Source organism: Charadrius vociferus, unplaced genomic scaffold (genome assembly GCF_000708025.1).
Source record: "Charadrius vociferus isolate BGI_N301 unplaced genomic scaffold, ASM70802v2 scaffold1, whole genome shotgun sequence".
NCBI lineage: Eukaryota > Metazoa > Chordata > Aves > Charadriiformes > Charadriidae > Charadrius > Charadrius vociferus.
The window spans coordinates 3,418,411-3,433,938 of NW_009647680.1; positions in this window are offsets into that span (position 1 = coordinate 3,418,411).

Consider the following 15,528-nt stretch of genomic DNA (forward strand, 5'->3'; position numbering starts at 1 on the left):
TGGACTAGACAACCTCCAGAGGTGCATTCCCACCCCGGCCAGTCTGGGATTCTCTAAATATTAAGCACAAAGATTCAAATTTACCAACTGTGTTAAGGCTGAATATCAAATTTAAGCTAATTTGAGCTATATGAGTAAATAATTTGGTTTTGGAACCTTAGGTCATAAAACTGATAATAGTGTCATTTTAAATGAAGTCATCTTAAGTGATCATATTGCATTTTTGCTAGACAATAGAAGAGTACATCCAAAAGAAAACCACCACTTCTTTTTACGTACCTTGTATTTCCAACACATGAAGTGCTGTACCAAGAAATTCTCCTTTTCCAATCAAAGGAACAGGTTTGCAACACGGATTCTGGATTTCTATCTGCACATTGCTATAATAGTGTTGATGGCTATGACCCCTTTTCCTGTCAATCTTTATTTCCATATGCCATCTGACTGACTGTCACGGTTCCTGTATTTCCCTTTATATTTCCACCATTTCCCAAGGTTTAAAACCATGTAAAGTTATTAAAAAATATCACAATATCACAATAAAGCAAATGAACCATGCAGCCCTTTACAAGCGTAGGAGAACTAGCTATGGAAGCTTCTTCAACTTCCAGCCAAGTCTGAAAGCACCTTTCACATCACTAAATGATATTTGGTCCAACATTGGCAGTGCAATTCTACAGTTGTTACTTAGCCATCACTGCTAATGAACAAAGGAGTTGGAACTAAGCGACATTAGCAGTTTTGCCATCATTGCCACACATTCAGCACAAGTCTCTTGGAAGGTCTAAGCAGTACAAGCAAAGCTGCAGGAGCTGAGCCTCTGCTACAAGCACAGGGCTGGAGCACAGACAGGCAACCAGAATTTGAAAAGCTCTGAGCTAAGCTGAACAGCAACAGCTGAACAAGCACATATCTAGACGCACACAAATCTGGAAGATAAGAGTGAGCACAGCAAACACAATGGTGCAAGTCACTAGAGAGCAGTGTTAGAGAAAGCAAGTATTTGAGGGCCAGCAAATTAAATTCATAATCATCTGACTTCAGGTTATTTCTCCAATACCAAAGAAACCTTTCGGGCAACACACAGTTTTCCTTTAATACACAAATGTTAAAAACGATTAAAAATGGTGGTGTGTAGGGGGGGAAGAGTCAAGTTAAAATATATTCAAGATAATAACGTCCTCAGGTCCATAGTACAAAGTCTTTCAGCACTCTCCATGCTGGTTCACTCTGCACATTTCTCTCCGCCAGGCTACTGGGAGAGGGGGAAAACATGGCCAGACTCAATGCACCTTTCAGGTTTGCGTGCGTTAGCACTGTTGCAACATCCAGGCTGGCAAAACGTAAAGGGTTTATTTCGCTGCTGAAGCAAAAACCTTTCACTGGGTTAAAACTGAATAAATTTCCATAAATGTGTAGATTCATACAAGCGTGTTTGATAAAAAGTCTACCCTGAGAAGCCTGGGCTCCTCCTGAGCATTCACAGCCACCTCCCCTGAGGTTCAGGTCCCCGCTGCTGCCCTGCCGAAGAGGCATGGGAAAAACGGGTCAGCAAATACCACTTTGCTGCAAACGGGCTCACAGAGCTTTCAGAAGCTCGTTGCTGTGAGTGCAAAGAGTTAAACACCGCAAGGCATTGCTCTGATCTCACACATCAGTGAAAAACCAGCAGCAGCAGCTCTACCCAAAGCAATGTTGCAAAATAAACACGAAGCTGAATCAGACCCATAAGCTCTTAAAGAGAACAGTGAGCTAGATATAGATACGGATTTCCCAAGGTGAACCCCTTTTGTAGCAACCTCTAAATATTATCATTTAACCTTCTTCGGGATTTAGGTTTGGTTTCAGACTAACAGCAGCCATTCGAATCAGCCACACTAAGTAAATCTGCAGAGCTCCCAAGTACTGAAAAGGGACGGGAGAATCCACCTGAAACAAACGTTTTGCCAACTCTCTGCAGAGCTGAAAAATAAAATTACTGTCAGCAGAATGGGATCAACATTAGTTACACTTTTAGCGATAACATCGACTGATCCATTTGCCACCTGAAGTTGATACAGGCTAAGAAATTAAATGGTGAAAACTTACAGGCACAGCTTTCCTTATCTGGGGTGACAGGGCCGCTATTTAAGCTACAAATAAAACTCTTAAAATTTCTCGCAGTGTTATCACTGCCCGTCTGCAGTCCCCACAGGGTTAAAGTTGGAAAGCCCAACTCTACTTCTCGGTCTGGAGCTTTTTTGCCACCGTGACCAGCTGTTAGAGCTTAGGCATAGCATCAGGAATCCAGTGACACAGCAAAGGTCTGAATGCAGACATACATTTCTGACTCTCAGTAAGCAGAAAGCAGACCAAAAAATTATGCCCATGACTAACAAGTCCCATCATGCCTTCTAAGCTTCTTCAGTATAAACTGATTTTAGAATGTAACAGTGGACATAAACATTACCTTTTCTTAGAGAACTTTTTTTTTTAAAGTCAAAGTGGCCTTTTTATTCTTTTTTTAGTTTAAAAAAATTCGATATAAAGATACTAATCTGTGGTAAAGACACAGCCACTTGAAAAACAGCTCAATCTTGTTCTAAACCTTGCAAATACGACTAATTTTGCTTCCCGCATTGCTGTAAGGTCAGCAAGAAGTCGGAATTCAATCATAAGTGCGAGCAGCAGCACATTTTTCTCTCCAAAATAGCTGCCACCCGGGGGCACGAGGCACGGCTGGGCCACCTGGGTCTGTGAAGCCAGTCCACCTCCACACACCACAGCTGCGGTGGAGCTTCTCCATCCAAGGGGGTTGTGAGAGCAGTGATGTGAAAGTAAGAAGAGAAAATTGATGGGGGGTGGAAAAATGAATAAAAATTAGTATCGGCGAATAATTATCAAGCAAGAGACAAAGCTTGTCTCTTTTTCCTCTACTTTTCTTTATTTTAACTTCAAAAATTCTGCCAAGGGAAGGAAGGGGAAGCAGTAGGATGAGTTAGTAAGCGTGACAGCATCGCTGGAAGACACAAATGGGGAAGCTGGCAGCCCAGACGATGCACCGGGGCACAGCTCAGGCAGGGCCACGGCGGCGGGTCGTGGTCCCGGCCACTGGCCACGCTGCGGCAGACAGGGACACCTTATAGGAACTGACAAGGTTTCCTCGCATTGCCAGGCCAGGCTGCCCCACAACTGACAAATAAAATCCGGTTGGGAGTATGAAAAGTGGGTCACAGCTACACAGAGGAGGAGGAGCCCAACACCTCGATGGCGCGCGGCGAGCGACGCAGGAGCCAGCAGGCACCCTGAGGCCTTTATTAGCGGTGTTATTATGCAAATTCGGCAGCACCCATCAGCCTGTCAGCCCCGTAGCTGTGAGCTGCCCTAAGTGAATGCCATTAAATGGCCTTTCCCCAGCTTATGCTTGTTAATGCTCCTGTGCCCCTGTGAAGGCCACATTCCTCCTTTCCCGGCTCTGCCCTTCCCGCCCAGGCCCCTGCCTGCCCCATACTGCCCTGGTCTGACCCACCACCACCACCACTCCTGGGCGATTTTCTCCTTCCATCAGGGTCCATTTTCAGTCCCACGTTCCCCAGACATCCCCGGCACTAATCAGAGGGGCGGTGTAGGACAGGCAACATGGGGACAGGCTGGCTCAGTCCCCACCACAGCTGCCCCATGGTTTGCCTGTTGCAAAGCCAAGGGACAGGGGGGCTGCAAGCATGGTCATGCTGATAAGTCCACATGACTTCTTTTTAAGCATCGTTAAGCATTTACAGTTTTTCCCCCAAAGGCTGAAGTCCCTAGACGTATCTGGCTTCCAGGGGAAGGGCACAACCAGGCTTATGTGAGAAGCAGGCGGGCGCCTGCCTCCCCGCTGGGACACGTGCCGGGAGGGACGCGAGCGCTGCGGTGAGTGCGAGCAGCACTGTGCACAAGTCTCAGCTGAACCACACGCTTTCCCAACCGTCCCCTTAGTTATCATCATAATCTTCACACAGAAAAAAATCTGGACTTTAAACAGTGCTTAAATGATTCTCTCCCCCAAAGAATTAAATTACCATTTATAGCCTATTCTTCCTATTAAAAATTTATCAATTTATTCATCACTTCTAGGACTGAGACCTTTCATTTGTTTTACAATGAAGAAACCTTTGATCTGCAATTCTCCAAGGCTACCATTTTTTATTCTTTAGTTCTTCTCATTAAAAATAAAATACCTCTATTCTCCAAAATGCCTTGATGGCACTCTCAAAATGTCCATTTTAACAATGAGAAACTTTTTTTATCCTTACCTTGTGATAGGCACTTCGGAAGTTTAAAAGGCTTCTTTTTTTTTTTTTTTTTTTTTTTAATCATAGCAGTACTGTACTGCAAAAAAACGAGTTTTTACTGCCAAGAATCATCACGCTGCAAGACTGCAACCAGGCAGTAATTACAAAGTGAGCGAGAACTTTCTCCCAAAGATACAGAAGCAAATACTAAAAATAGAGTTTCACAGAATTTCTTCACCTGGCATGCTGAATTCAGCTGACCTGAAGTGAGTTTGCCCTGGGACACCCAAGCTACACTCCAGCCCTGCCAGCCTGCCTCCAAGGGGCAACTCCTAAACAGAGCCCAAGCCAGAGCATGTGTTAAGACTGAGAGGCACAACTTGCATAAGAACATTTGGAAACCATATTTTAGCGTTTTTACCCCTTGTTCATCCTGTTCTCAACAGCTGGACACACAAAGACCCCTCTCAGCAAAACAGTTGTTAGCACTTGGGTGTGACTACGACTACAGAAAGCAGATTTACCCCTACCCACGCTGCTAAATGTGTGTTTCCCATCAGCGGCCTCAGGCTGCTCCTACAGAGAGCAGGACAAAATGTAAAAGTGGATTTGCTTTACTGCACTCCTGGTACAATACACATCTCACCTACTCCAAGGACCATACATTTTTGCATTAGTTTACTCTATAAGGTTTTCTCTATCAATGTTATTAGCAGCACACAGGTTGTAAACTACCAATCAATAAAACAGGACCAAGGACCATTCACCCAACCCCAGGCCGCGTGGCACAGGCTGGACGTGTCCAGCTACATAATACTTTGGCCCCATATGAAGCGCTGGGACATAACTACAAACTGGCACGTGGGCTTCGGATCTGAAGTTTGAAACAACCTAAGAGCTGTAGCACTATCGCTCAGCAGAGAGGCACCTTCATGCCTGGAGAAGGCTGCAGGAGAGCCCCAGAGTGCAAAGGCATGAGCAGGGATTTGGCTTTGATGCTGTTGCCCCATCGCCTATGGGGAATGGCCCATAGGATGCAGGAGAGTGCTAGCTGCTGTGGGCCAAATCTGTGTCAGGCAGCAGGCTAAAGTGTCTTCAAGCTTGTTGTTCTTATTTACAAGTAGCGATGTTGAAATGAGGGTTACACTTCACTGCTGATCCAGCAAAAAGTCGGCATGCCCGGGGACCAAGCGATTCCCTAGCACAAGAGCATCTCGTGGACTGGTGCTGGTCCACCACACAGTTCTGCATTGTGCCTCGGTGCACCACAGAGGGCTTGCAGGACTTCCACTGCATGAAGGTTTCTCAAAGAGGATTTGTCGATAGACCTGGTCAAGAATTTTCCTTTAAAAGCATCTTTTCAGGAAAAATTGGATTTTTATTCCAAATACACATTTCCCTGCATTTGCTTTCCACAGAAACTCTGATGTCTGTCAGGGAGAGCAGTGCTGGAAAAGCACTATGTGCTGTTTGCAGTTTGATTTTTAACACAAAAACATTTCCCATACAATGAAATTCTAATTTCTGCGCACCTCTCACAGACAGCTGAAGAACAAGTTAAAGCTGAACTCCCAGCAGAGACTAGACCCCCCCCCCATTCCAAACCTGAGTTCAGCTCAGATGCAATGCTGAATGGAGCCCACAGTCATCTGCTGAGAGGTCAAGGAAAAAAAGAAACCTAACCCACCCAATTCCCAACGCTTACATACAGCGACACCAAAGCAGAACGACCAGCTAACTTGGTATAGAAACAATAATATACTCCATTACCAAAGCAGAGCATATCAGAGGATCAAAACCACTTAGTGTCCAAGCCTCTGTTTAGTGCAACGTAAACCCTCCAGCTGCTACAGGGAGAGAAAAGGCAGCTTTTGCCAGCAGACACATTTAGGTAGGAGCCCCAGCTACAACCACAGGAAAGCGCCAAGTGTACCTGTGCTCCCTCCTCCTCATCCCAACCATTGTAGCTACCTGCATTGGGACGGAGCGGAGGAGGAGCCAAGCCAGCAGGAAGCACAGAAATCCAGAAAACCGCTCCATAAAATAGCACATGGCTAGGTGCAGCTCATTACGCTTTTGTCACCAAATACAAGATGGACCAAAAATATTACTGTCTTGTAAGTCACTTGCATATGCCAGAATATTTCCACTCTGCATAAATGGATTCCTTTCAAATATTGTGAAAATGAATTCAGCCCAGAAAAACACAACAGGCCTAACTGCATGTCACCAGATGTCACCCGGACTATGATACAGCCACTTGAGTATGCTCTTCACCAGCATCGCAGAGGAGCCGTGAATGTCTGATGAGCCCCAGGAACGCGGGCTTGCCAAGCACTTGTCAATCTCCAGCGTGTGTTATTCCTCTTCAGTAATGTAACGCCGGCATCTTGTTCCTGTGTACATAAAAGCTTGCTCAGCGTGTTCAAATTGCTATAATTCTGACAGCCTAATCATTTGGCGAAATGCTGCCATATTAACAGATAACAGCTTGCCCTCTCTGCAAACAGGAGGCTCCTGCTCTGCATCACTCGGTTCGGGGAAGGGGATGGACGAGGAGGTTTCACCTCCTACTCCTGTTGGTGGGATAATATTAATGAGACTTAATGCCCACTACCCCCAAAGCACTGTGCGAATACATCATGTGGGGTTGTTTTACTTTGGCAAAACAACACATACACGCAGAAAAGAGACATTTTTCCCATTTTCCAGAGTGCTTCACAGAGACAGAAAAGAACTTTATGTGACAAAGGAAACGCGTGGGCTGAGAAGGAAAACTGAATCCATCCCACCCAGTTGTAGTCCAAATAACCATAATATTATTGAATTAGAGCTCTGCTTAAAATGAGCAGAGATCAGAGACTCCTGAAGTGTGGTTTGCAGTTAACCTTTGCTCCAGGAGTCACAGGAATGACTGACAGAGGTCAGGCCAAAGGTTTCCCTAGCCCAATATCCTGCCCAATAGTGGCCTGCAACAGATACATATGGAGGAGTAAAAATAGGCAAAATACATTGTAATAACTCTACACAGGAATGTAGCGATTTGCAGCTCCCACATTTCAGGAATCGGATGGGAATTCTCTCTTTTTAAGCGCATTTGATGGATTTCTCTTCCAGGAATTTGTACAGATGCTGTCTGTCGGCACGAAAACTTCTGGCATCCGTAAGGTCCAGTGGCAGTGAACTGCACAGCTTCATCACAGATCTCCATCAGGTCATTTTAAGCCTGATGCCTCAGACTTAAAACAGCTGGGACAAAGAGTAAATAATCCTCCACTTTCCAGCTAAGCAAGTTTTCCTTTCTGATAATAGTTATTTTAGATCCCATTACTGTGCATACAAAGTTAAGGTTATTCTTTGCATAACTTTGCATTGGGGTCCACCCTGCAGAAAACACTAAGTTCTGGTCAAAAATTGTAGCAAAGTTTTAACACAAATGGTACATTTTTATGTTTGGTTGGTTGGTTTTTTAAATGCAGGAAAGTATTAATGTCTTCCCCCTTCCACAGGGTACGACCGGTCAGGAATGACTGCCATCACAGAAGGAGTCCTGCAGCAGGTCCTCCTATCACAGCAACCATAAGGGAAGTGCTTGATTTTTCAGGCCAATGGTTCCCAAATGGTCTCTTTGAAAGTATGAACAACCTTCACCCCATAGTGCTTCTCTCCACAGAAACCCCTCCAAGCATTCTTCCCTTAAATAGGGGATCAAGTTATTATCAACCCTGTCCTCTTGTTTCTCTTTGCATTTTCTCCGCAACTCAGATACCCATGTTAGTGCTCACAATATTGTTGTCGACTCCGAGGCCTTTTAAAGAGACAAGTAAAGGGAATACCTCCACTATATCAACAATACATTGATCAATGTACAAGCTGGTTTGTACGGAAAATAAACAACCTCCATCCTGATCAAAGGTCCTGAACATGTAGCTTGACAGACTATAAGGAAGTGTTTTAAACACTGCAGGGCACTATGTTTGCATTTAATCTTTTCTTTTTTATTACTTTCCTTTTTTTTTTTTTTTTTTTAAACATTTTTCCCTAACCTGTCAGTGTTTGCTTTCCAAGATTTGTTTATGCTATGTAAGCTGTAGGTTATTTCTGTTAGAGACCCTAATTTCCTCCTCTGCTGGGACTATGGCGATAGCCCCGAGGAAGTTTACACTGAGAGAGAAGAGCATGACAGGCAGTGAATTAAGTGGTTCAGAAAGAGATTCAATTAGCTTTCTCTGTGGAGGAAAATGAAGATAAAAAAGAAATTCTTGGCGTCTCCCCTCCCTTGTCTCTGACTAAAATTCTGCAAATGGACATCAAGAGACAGTCAAAGAAAATAATCATCAATATTTGAAACTTAATATGACGTGAGATTTATTGACACAGGACTAATACCAAAAGCCATCTTTTTTTTTTTTTCTTTTTTTTCTTTCCTTCTTTTTTTTTTTTTTTTTTAATTCTTCTTCTTGCAGGTACCACGTAAGATGGAAAATCCCAATTTCAAACTTCCCACTGAGTATCCCAGCACCAATTACAGCAGTTGATCTACAGGAGCTGACCGCTGACACTCCTCCTCAGCCCCAACCCCCAGTGGACATAACCTTTAGCCATATGCAGCACCTCCCTTGCCTCTCCCCTATGCCTCCTGTGGTGAGGACCAGCACCGGGTATGGAGAGGAAGTGATCCAGAGCAAATGTGATGCACATAATTAAAAATATAGCGGGAGAACTGCCAGTTACCTGCAACTGAAGCTATGAACTTGTCACCAGCAGACCAGCCACAGGGCTAGAACAGCCCTGGGCTGCCCAGCCAACTCCTGTGCCTCAGCGTCACCTCTCGTTCTCACTTCCAAAGCCTTCAGGGTCTGACCCACAGCCAGGAAGAGCCTTTCACCTCTCCGGGTCTTGCTTTACAAGGGATCGACCTCTCCTGACAGTCCTTGTTCTTCCTCCTGTTCTCCCGCCAAAAAACATCTGTAAGTTCCAGTTTTTTTCCTTGGCAAACCTCTCAAAAGGCAAGAGCGTAAGGGAGGAGTTTCTTCCTTCCTTTTTTTTTTTTTCTTTTTTTGGTAGCCAATTCCCCGGCTGGCTGAGTTCAATTCATTTGTTTCTACTGAATGTTTGCTTTTTGAGCTGCTGTAAAATTAGATGGCAGGAAGCCTAGAGCTCCTGTGTAGGCATCTTCCTTACCATCTCCTAAGCCATGAAGCACAGAAATGGTGCATTCATTCCAGTGAAGAAAGCCTGGCCAACATTTCCACAAGCCTTAAAAATGCTTTGAAACCCAGTGTTGAAAGCTCCTGGACTAATCAGGACTCATGTCCTGCAGGAGAAATCCCAACCTAACAAAACAATAACACCAGTATTGAGAAGGAGCCAGACCCTGAGAGGTGTTGGAGCTCTAAGTTTTGAAAATGCCAGATATTTCTCAATCTGATGCCCAAACTACTAAGCTGTCCCATCAGGCATTAGTGGAAGTATTTATTATTTTTAATACATGCTGCCTGCAGGCAGAGGCAAACAAAGTAAAAGAGAAACGACAAGTGCCCCTTCAAAGGGACTGCCAGCTGAAACAAGAAAACTGTATGTATAGTTCAAACTTTGTATTTTCGAATGCACGCACACCTACAAAGAGAGACAAAGCATTACAATCATGCTATTCCCGACTCCAACCATTTCTTTGCATTGAAAAATGCACAGAATGCCATGAACATTCATTTTTCTTTAATGGCACACTTTGGCCAGGAGAACCAAATGCAGGAAAATGAAAGACACAGTTTGCTATTGAAAATTGAAGGCTTCTCATAAGAAGTTTTTAAAAAGAAAAAGTGTAATAGTCAGGAGAAAGTGTCTACTTTTAACTCCCTTCTCTTGTTCCTCCCCAGTGGTGCTCTGGGCCATGAAGATTAAGAAAGTATTAAGAAAGAATGCTTAATAAAGGTGGCTTTTCTTAAGAGCAGATTGCAAAAAGTGTAAAGGAAGCTTAATCTGATTAAAATAATAATGACATTTACCAAACCAGAAACTTGGGTTTTAATAAGGAAGTCTACATGCAAAACAATAATTTTCACATTTTTGTGAACAGAAGACTCTTTTATGACTGACTATAAAAGGCTGTGTTCAGCTGTCCTTGGGATTTACAAGGTGCTAATAACAGATCTCCTGTAACTTGTTTACCGCACCAGAAGTACATTCAGATGAATGCCATCATGGTGGATGAGTGATGTTACTCTAAGAGGGCTCGAAGTACCCTGTAGTCAATGCACAACCTTTTCACAGTCTTCCTTAATAATGTCTTATCTGAAATAGGACAGGCATAAAATTTACATCATGTTAGTAACTGCCAAAGACATGACACATGGCACATCCACTTCATCAAGACTAATCCATGGAGAGACAGTAAGTTATTACCTAGTCAGTCTGGTTTGTGCACCACAGAGTTTTGCACAACGGAAGCCGGCAGAGCACAGCACAAACCTCCCCGGACAGACCCCAAACAGCCCAGCAGATGCCCAAATATGGACCTTGTAGCATCCCAAGGACTCTGCAAAAGGCAGCAGCTCTTAGCTTCCACTCAATTGCCGCTGGCACACGCGACCTCTAATTTCGGAAAAAAAGGCTACCGGGTGGCACACCCTCACTGAAAAAGTGCCAACACCAGCTTTACAATAGCCCTTTTAAATTCCAGCATCTCTTCCAGACAGTTTCATCTAACTCCTATTTCATTTTATTTCTGCAGGCTGCAGGCTCTTTGCTCACATACCTTTTAAGTCATTATTTCCCGAAGTGAAAGATAATGTACCATTATTATCCTATATCTTAAGAAAACACGATACAATACTAGATCGATATCCCAGCCTACTATTAAATGGCTGCACAGCCAGCCACAAATCTTCCTGTCCTTATCACTCAAATAGTGAAATATCTAAGGTTCTTCTCTCCCACAAAAAGCTCTTGAACATTTAGTATCTTTTCCACTTAATGGCTTTACTCCTTCTTGAAGTCAGTTGCGCATATTCTAATGATGCATTTCCCTATTACTTCTCCATCTGCAGTTTATGCATTTGTATGAATTTAACTCTGGTGAACAATAAATTCAGAGACAGAAGAAACAGTGAGCAGTCATCGTACAAACTTCTTCAAACCCATCTGCCTTAGTTTTGGTATAAGAGCCATCAAGCATCTACTGCTCAGTGGGGAACCATCCTCTGTTCCAGCTGACATACCACAAAGTCTCTGATGAAGAGGCCAATAAGAATAAAATTGTCATCTTTCTTTTCGGAAAAGGAACTCAAACTTTTTTCTGCTCCACCCACCTCGTGTGGGCCAGAACCACCATCCCATGGTAGCAACCTTGATCCAGTGCTCTCCCGACTCAGGCTTGAAGTGGCCACCAAGGACTGATCTTCCCTAACCAGACAGTATCATTAAACATGAAATCATAAACTGGTTGGGGATGCACGTGAGTCACAGAGCTCCTTTTATATACAGCTTACTTGGAGAATGGGGCTCCTTTGGAGAGGAAGGGTATGAGGGACATTTCCTATCATAACACTGTTACAACAGTATCAAAAAAAATTGAAAACAGTGGCCATAAGGTATGATTCCTCACCCTTCTTACAAGTCACCAATACCCAACCTGTCTCACTTGTTAAAGAAAAGAAATCCTCTAGATAAACTGTGGTTGTTTTGTTTTGCTTTAAATAAAACCACATCTGGTTTCCAAGCACATTCATTTCTGCATCATCTGAAGAGTTCTTCCAGTCCTGGCCGTGCTTTTTTTCCCTTCTTGCTTTTTGCCCAGCTGTTCACAAAACCATATAAACACAGGGGAAGGTCACCAAGGAATGACAGAAAGTGATAGCTCAAGTCATCAGGTCATGAACTTTTCCACCATGTGGTTGCAGCAAAACACGGTCTTAGCATTTCTTTAGAAAACCTTCGTTTCCCTGCTGCCAACGCAGGACAACTACTCCTGGACAGTCGATATCCAAAAATGAAGAAAAAAAAAACCAACCCCAAAACCAAAACCCCACTTGGTTTGGATAAAATTATTAAAGGATTATTAAGAGAATCGCACTATGGACTTAAAGGAGAGAAGGAAAAAAAAAAACAGAAAAGGAGAAAAAATATTGAGAATAGGCCTTCCTCTTCCTGACAGCTCTCAGCCAGAGCTGCCTGCAGGGGAGGGCTCATGGATGGAAGCCGCCAGTTGGCAATGCCAAGCCCTCACTGTGCCCAGCACGGCCATGGCGCATGGGACCCCTCTGCCTCTCACGGGGGGACCCAGAGCCAGGCTGGGGAGGGTCCCCCACCCAAAATTCCCCAGCCAGCACCCACATTTCTGCAGCGCTTCCAAGGAGGAAGGGCTCCAGCTGCGTTGGGAATATTGTTAATAAACAGGAACATCTCGGATGGCTCCCTCAGCCTGCAGGGGGCTGTGTGGGATCCTGCCGTCAATGGCAGCAGGTGTGGAGGAAGGAGGAAAGGAGAAGAGGTTTCTGGTCTCTGGTGGACGGGTGTCAGTCACCCTGAGGAGACCCAGCACCACTGCCATGCCTGTCCTTCCTCACAGGGGCACGGCTTCCTAGCCAGCAGGGAAGCCTGCTTGTTCCTCAGAGAAGTATCACTATTCTGCATTAATTCAATGTTGCATGCATCCCCTGTCACCCAGGGGAGTATAGCGGGTGACAGGTCTCCTCAGGCAGTGGGCCAGGCCGGGCGTGCACCACCAGCCATGGCTGCTGCCTGCCCTGGCCGTGGCTGCCGCCTGTCCTGGCTGCAGCCACACACCCTCCCTGTGGATTTTGGAGACAGGGGAATGGGAAAGAGAGGGTTCTCACACAACTCCAGGAATCCGGTCCTGATCCTGCTCCCCAAGATGGAGGTGATTCTCTTTGACCAAAAGTTACCATCATCAATGCACCGCGCCAATGCCAAACTACAACAGAAAACACCACAAGAAAAATCCTGTGCTATCAATAAAGAGTATTATAACATGGAAATATTTGGGTTACTTTGCCTGGGAGCATCCATGTGGGCATCAAGGGGCTGCGAGCAGGTCCGGAGCCCTCCTACCCTCTCCTGCCAGCTGTCCCCCACCAAGCCCAGGCACCCCCAGCCATGCAGCACAAGCTCCGCGGCCAACAGGCACCGTCCCAGGCAGGAATCCTCCGATTTGGCTTCAATTAAATGAAATGACTTTGAAGACAATTCCGTCCCGGTTCCAGGAACAGCAATTTCCAGCTCCCCATTTTATAAAGCTCCTCTCCAAATGCTGCCGGGCTCTGGCCGCTGCACAAGCTGCGCTCTTTTTAGGCTACGGATGTTAATCAAGCTGCTCTTTATTTTTAGATTTTCTTCATAGGACTTTACGCCACAAACTATATTAACGTTATGTCTTGGAACATCAAAGTTATTCACAGATCAATCAAACTGACAGAAAACGTTCCTTGTGCTTCGGGAGAACTGAACTCAGCTGGCTTTTTAGTAGGAGAAGCTGAGAGAAGAGAAAGAAAATAATACCCCACACGCTATAAATCAACGGATTGGACATCCTGACTATGAATGAAATTTCTCCGAGGAGACGGGGAGGGAACAGAGGAGCAGTTTTTCTGAGCAGCTGCCTGCATGCACAGGTGAAGCACTCCTCTACTTCAGGCCACTGCCCGGAGAGGCCGGGGAGGGAGGACTTCTCTCGGCATTTCCAGCCCATTTAAAAGCCCACTTTCTCTCACTCTTGTTTCCTTCCTCTATCTCTCTCGATATACTGAATGATACTGCAGCTGCAAGGAATCTCAACCTCTAACACCCCCCAGCCCCAGACTAATAGGAACTTTCTAATTCACCCAGTTCAAACAGCTGAATTATTCAGCTAACACGCTCTGACCCAGGCCTGCTGCCAGTACGGTGATCCCTGCTAAAGGGAAAAGGGAAGGACTGTTACCTTACATCGCGCTCCAGCCACCTGTGTAACCCTCACCATAATCAAACTCTTCATTCTCCAATACCACCATCCCCCGCCCAAGCAGGATTAAGAGAGACTGAAAATAAAAAATTCAATTACTTCAAGACCTGTCCTTTCTGTTTACTGTACTGAAGTCCGCTCTTGAAAATACCCCCACTCCCTCCCTCCAGACACAGAAAAAAGTCACAGGTCAGAAACGTGCCCTGTACAAGAGGCTGAATTTTATCCAGATTTCCTCACCTGCACTCAGAAGTACTTGGGAACCTTCTGCAATGTAGATTTTTGTTGGCACCTGGAGGCACAGGTAAACCATTAATCAGAAAAATCTACTGCTGCATATGATGGAAGGGCGAAAGAAACCCAAACTCATAAATGCAAATTAAAGATTAAAGGTATACTGTCAGCTTGTACCATGACTTCTGACTGGAAGATTCTCACCTGCTACTGTTACCAGTGATACCTTATATTATGTAAAAGAAAAAAATCTTAGGCTTTTTTTTTTTCCCCCCAGTTTGCTTACTCTGAGCACAGAACCAGAGCCAGTGACTCTCCCGAGCCTCATGCAACAGCTCAGGCATCCCGGGTGAGACCTGAAACCCAGAAGTGAAGTTCCAGCTGCTATAGGTATCAACAGCTGGAGTATCATCAGAGGTATGCAGGGAAGCGTCAGCAGTTACAGACTGTCTGCTCAGACCAAGCACTACAAAGCCAGACTGGCAGTAATACAACACCTTTTTCCCCTTTCAAATCTTTTATTTCTTTACATTCATTGGGAAGTACTGTGTACTTCTGCCTTCTTTGCACCCCTCAGTGTGAGCCACCAAACAGGCTTGTGCTCTGCTACCATAAAAAAACAATAACAAGCCCCACACACAAAACAGCAGAAGAGGGTAAATATTAAAGACGTTACCCCAATCCCTTGCTGAATTAATGGAGGCTAAAATTTCACAGCAGAAAAAGGATACAAAAATTTGGCTATGGAAATCATCCTCTGTTTTGAATTCCACGAAAACTTAAATGGCAACTTTTTGTAAAAGCTACAAACTCTGGGAAAATTCTGTCACTAGGCAAAGCAAGGTGACGTTCTCCAACACTTCTCCAGCTTTACGTTTATAATGAAGGGGACTGTCCTTAAATTTCTCAGTGTGAACAACTTTACTAAGCAAACCGCAGTCCAGAACACTACATCCCTATTCTGAAGGTGTTAGAACTGATCTTTGAGTTACCCTCTAACCCAGGGAAATGAACCAAAAAAGCACCAAGCAATAAGCTGCCTGTTCACACAGGCAGCTCCTGGCAAAGCTCCAGGTATGT